This window comes from Populus nigra, chromosome 17, assembly GCF_951802175.1.
Source record: "Populus nigra chromosome 17, ddPopNigr1.1, whole genome shotgun sequence".
In the NCBI taxonomy this organism is placed as follows: Eukaryota; Viridiplantae; Streptophyta; class Magnoliopsida; order Malpighiales; family Salicaceae; genus Populus; species Populus nigra.
Genome location: NC_084868.1, coordinates 1580938 through 1587262, shown reverse-complemented (window position 1 = coordinate 1587262; position 6325 = coordinate 1580938).

The following is a 6325-nucleotide window of genomic DNA, read 5'->3' as shown; positions in this document are numbered from 1 at the left end:
TCTCAATCCTACGGCCAGGAATTCTCTAACACATGCCCCATGAATCATTGAGAAGGGGTACCCTAAAGGTCTGCAAATCCAGCTGCCATTACTGCGTCATAAATCGGTTTGACAGATGGTGTCATTAATATCATGCCCAAGAGGCATGATGACTCCAGCTTTCTTTAGATTGGATTTTATTTCCGTGAGAGAGGACCACGTACCAAGTTTACATTTTGGACTAATATGCCCTCGCCACCCCCCTTTATTCTCACTTTCAGAGGTGAAAATTACTCCAGTAATTTTTCTACAATTCTTCCCGATTAAAATTCCCTTCGTCTATGGCTGGTAATTAATTTATGAATAAGTGATAATTACTTTGTGAATAAGTAAAACATAGATTAAAATCAAATCAGTTCATATAAATATAAATTAATAACTATCTTTTTAATTTCAAATAATCACAGTTTATATCGGACATAATATAATTATAATTATTAAATTATAACATCATTTATAATAATTATTAAGTTTTTTCATGAATTTGTGTGTGGTTCGTGATTTTCCCAAGCTTTACAGTGTTTCGGCATGGTCAAAAGGCGTAGGAAGATATATCCCCATGGGCCTTAAGAGAATAAGTATTTTTTTGTATTTCTCAATTCCACAATACTTTGCGAGGGCTTGCAATAATAGAATGAAGCACTCAATCACAAATGGCATGGCTAATTAAACCAATTGGACTGTCTTAAACAGTGTAAGTGTTTATTTTTGTGTTTTAAAATGTTTTTTAATTTTTTTTTCTAAAAAAGTATTACATTGATACTTTTAAATGATTAATTTTAAATGATTTTTAGAAGCGTTGATGTTAAAAATTTAAAAAAAATAAGAAAACATTATTATGATACATTTTCAATTAAAAAGTACTTTACATTATAATATCAAATACACATGTATAAATTTTAATTCTCTTTATAAATAATAGTCTAGTCCCCAATCTCTAAAACTTATTTACAATCAAGTCAAACTTGATTAATCATCATATTTTAATTTCTAATTAATGATTCTTATATGTGTGACTCATTAAGTTTTCTAATAAGTTTATCCAAATATATATCACAATCCTAAATAAAATAGGATTAAATAAATTAATTTATTATCAATTCAATAATTGATTGGTTAATATTTAAAGATTAAGTACAATGTTAACATGTCATGATCCCCCGAATACCAAGAAAGTCATAAGTGATTTGACTTAATCTTTTAATGATTAGTTTCTCAGTGTAATTATTATTCGTTCATCAACAATGTTCTAATTTAAACATTATAACATAGATTGTGATTACTATGTCAAATCATGTTTGTTTTCTGCATCATAGTCATTAATTATTTGAATAAGATTTGAAAATCTTTTCAAATATAATTCTACCTTACACAAGGATTTATAATAATTCTATTTGAGAACATGTGAAATATTTTCTCTAATTTACCTAAGGTGATGAATCATCTCTTGATTACTTAAATATCTTTATATAGTTCTTGTTGTACCCAAAATTTGCTAGTTTGTTGCAATTGATTATAACAATGTATAGCAAGATCAAAACATATCATTCTCTATATAAGATAACTTAGTGTCTCAAGTATAAGGATCACTTACATAATAACCATCACATGAACCTTTCCATAGACACGAGTGATCTCTCCATATGGAATTCTTATGCGGTTCGGTTCGGTGTACATGTCATCTGACAATCACTTACATATTAGTTATATGTATTTTTCATACCTCAGCTTATTAGAATAACTGCTTTCTTTCATAAAACAAAGAGCATAATATGTATTAGTCTTAGCTTTAATTAATATTCATTCTTAATAAAACAATGACTAGGAACATGCAGGAACAATGTTTTAATGGAACAAAAATCCTATAATTATAATAATTTTATAATATTTTTTTGCAAAGTCGTTTTGTCCCAAGAACTTTATCTTTATTCTATATTCATCAATCAAATATTAGATTCTTTAATTAAATATTTGATGAGTATTAAAAATAAATAAAATCTTTATTAAAATTAAATATATTTATATGAATAAAGTCAATGTCATGTGTAACCAAGCTAATTGGCTACAAAGTATATATACTATCAATCCCATCACAAGAATTAATACCACATTATGCACACCATCGTTTTTAGAACATTTAGATGCCTATTTAACACATGCAACTTAAAATAGTATAATGCATTTCATTGTTCATACAATCCCATTTGACAGAACTTCACACATGTCACTCAAATTCTCCCTTTATGTACAAATACATAAGCATGCAAGTCATGACCAATCTCTTATATAAAAAATTATATTTACAATCCCATGTTATCATTAAAGTAGTCCTACTAGTTCATTATTTCTTTTACATCTTGAAAGAATCAGGATTCCACAAGAAAATATATAAAAATATAACCTTAGTTAGACTTGTATAATAACATGCTCGTCTATACATAAAGAGATACTTTAGACACACAATCTAAGTCATTTGAATCTATTAAGATTTTTGTAATCTATTTATCCATATCTAAATATAGTGGAAACTATTTTTTTATATATATAATCTTCTATTTTGTTATTCTTTTTATTGTTATTTTCACACCTTTACAACTTCAGATACCTTAACTCCTTTTAAGACAAAAACCAAACAATAAGGCTTTGGGATTGAATATGATTCATCCTATACAAGGGATGATACCTCTTTAATGGTTTTACATGTCATGAATTTAGCCAATCTTGGCAAATATTTTATAAAGACCAACACACACCGTATAAATTTATCTAAAATGATCTAAAATCTTTCTCTAGGTCTCTATAATCACGTATCTTTAAAAATATCATGGATCCTTTTCTATGTTTCCATTATTAGTTTTTCTCCAAAATGATACAGGATTTTTATTTATGCTTTAGATCTTCGTGATCTCTCATCTCCAACAATACCCAAGACTTTTCTTCCTAAAAGGCATTCTTAAACACATATATAAGTAAAATTAAATTCTTTTACACTTATTCTCTTGTATTAATCTTTGATTGCTCCTTTTAATAGATATAACTCAAGGAATAATCCTCATCATGCATAATCTAACAGCTCAAAAAGACCCCAAACCCTTGTCTTTAGAGCGGCAGAATAACAAAAAAAAGGCACCACATTGCTTTTAGAATGGCAAAACAACTCACATATTAGCAGAACCATGTCGAAAAAATCATAACAAACACTTAAATTTACTCGATTAACGAGGTTTGCCTCCTAAAGAAGACACCAATGCCACTTTCACACTCAATCCTAATCCTAAGATAAAACCCTATTTTGAAGGCCTTATTGCTAGTATATATAACTTGACCCAAAGTATCCATAACATTTTTACTAATCAAATCAGCCTCCTTTAACATTAAAGAATCTCCTACATTGCTACCTTCACACATTATTGTTTTAAATGACAAATCTTATTTGACAAGACTTATTAACTTTTATTTGGGCTGAGAACATATTGACTACAAATAAATTGTAGGGTTTCAATCTAGATCCCAAGATCCCTTGGCCTTAATGCTACCTTGGGTAGCACAGACAACCCTACAATTCTAATGATAATTGATCTTCTTGACAAGTTTAATAAATCATTTTAAATTGCTGAAAGCACTTTTAATACATAAAAGACTTGAGATTTTCTTAAACAATAGGCATCCTTAACTAAGCCTACCAGGAACATCCAAAGCACCATGATCAACATATAAAGATATCAAAAACCCTACGATTAGACTCTCACCTATTTTAATAAGTTGAACTCAAAACTAACACCAACGCTTTCATCTTGAAATCATTTATCTCTTAAGTAATCCCTCAACATGGGTTTTTTCTTTTACTTGATCCTAAATATTCATGCATGGTAAGGAAAAACCCTTCAAACCTCTAAGTTCAATACTAATATCTTTTTTTTCCATGTTAGGCAATGTTTCTTATTTAACAAAATGACCAACTCTTATACAACTCAAGATAGTTTTCAGTTTGTAGAGATTGTATGTTCCCAACCAGGTTCCTGAAACCTATTAGCTATGATGCTACCCGAGACGTCATGTTTAATAAATAGATAGGTAGTGGTAATAATGGAAATTAAAATAATTTATAAGTGCTCCTTTAAGGAGTTCACTTTTGACAAAATAAGCTGAAGTTTGTATATCACTATGACCACAAAGACTTGGAGGGGCAAGTGATGGGTTCAAAAACATATTCCTTCCCATCCTACTAATATGTCAGGGCCCAAAATGACAGGTCTAAGATAGGGCTTAGGGGTCCCCCCACTTTTAAAGACATTCCATAAGACTGGATCTAATGTTACTGCTTAAGTCTAATTTTGGCCACCAACCTTCTATATGATTGGTTCTCAACATTTAATGCTAGGATACTAACTCATTACCAAGTGTCATTTAAACATGCAACCTACTATTTCTTGTAAATAGGTGTGGCCCATTAGTATATACAAATTCCCCATTACTTCATATGTGCTTCTTCAAAGAGTTCTATTTTGACTAAAGTTTTTGCGTCACTATGAACACAAAGACTCAGAGGATGCAAGTGATGGTTTCAAAAAAAATATTCCTTGCCAATCCTACTAATACCCAAGCCCAAAGTGATGGGTCCAAGATAGGACTTAGGGGTCCCTTGGTCTTAGATGCACTCTACAAGACAAGATCCAATGTTATTACCCATGTTTGATTTTAGCCATTAACCTTTTACATGACTGGTCCTTAGCATTTAATGCTAAGGTAATACCTAACCACCAGGTGTTATTTGAACATGCAACTCATCACCATATGGCCCCGCTACTTCATGTAAGAGAGTATGACTCATGAGTATTTAAAAATTTCTCTTAACCATAAAAAAGATACAAATATATAAACACCCATGTAAAAATTTTAGACTCTCTTCTTGAACCTTCAATGTAAAAACATTTTTGCGTGGACACCATTACAACCTAAAAGACTTCTCTCTTTCTTTACAAACATTAATTTAAACACTAGATGGTCTCCAAATCCCTTCATAAAATTTTTTTTGCACGTATATTAGAAGTTCAAATTCAACAACCACATTCAATAGCTCAACCTCTAAGCTTAACAACCTATAAAGAAGGAGGCTCCTAAACTTTATTGATAGGCTAAAAAACACAACCTCCTCACCCATATTTCTTACCTTCACTTATTATGTTACCTTTGATATAAATTTGACAGTCAAATATCGTCAAAGGATTAGGTTATCATTAAAAAAAAAAACAGGGATTTACCTCGTGAAAATACAAGGATCGGTTAAGTTGTCATTAATTCAAGTATTTTTACAAACTAGGAGAGCTAAGGTGTTGACTAAGAGGTGCTGTTAATAATTTATAAAGGGAGGCATATTAAAATATTTTATAATAAACTTGCTTTAATTATGCCTTATAACATTGAAATATTCTTTTTTAAAAAAAAGAGTCGGTGCTAATATCCCAGTTGAATCCTGTAGGGGTATTTAGGGAAAGTACATTGACAGTCGCGAGGGGACTCTGAAATTCTGGTAAGCTTTCCTGTGCAGCTGCGCCTCTGTCCCTCTCCAGGCCTGGGAGGTGGGGGCTGGCTCATCATGTGACTGAAGAACTAGCAACAAAGGCCTGGGAAGAAGAAAGTTAAAAATGAAGCCAGAGAAGCTGGTACAATTTCGAAGGGGCTTCCATATAAGAGTCAGCGAAAAGTTTTATTTGGGTAAGAAGTGTTGACAGAGTTTGGGATTTTCCCAAAAATGGCACCCCGTTATTAAACACTGGTATTTGCAAGGAATTACTGGGTTTTCATCGCAAGAACAAGACATAGATATAGCCAGGGGTCAATAGAGCGTCTAGCATTGGCGTCATTGCCAATATCATCAATCATACGCTGAACATTTTATAAATGGGACCTTACTATACGAGACTGAATAGTTTTTTGGCACCATTTGCTTCAATTTTATTCCAATGGGGCAGGTATTGCTGGTTGCGAAGGTTATGGCATGTGATTTCCATTGGAAATCAATTCGAAATTTGTTCTCTGAGCATGAAAAGTTGGTGATAGTAGTTGAGCATTGTCAGATTGAGTGTTTCCAAATGCTATACAGAGTAAAATAGAGAATTTATTTCCATTGATTGCTATACATGAGGTGTGTGTTGTCATATCAAGGTACATAAAGAGAATGTGTGGATGCGATGTATGCAATGTGACTGTGGATGGTGTTTTTGGCAATGGAAGCAGTGGCTATAATGACTGTGGCAGGAGCATTGAATAGGCATGTAATTACTCG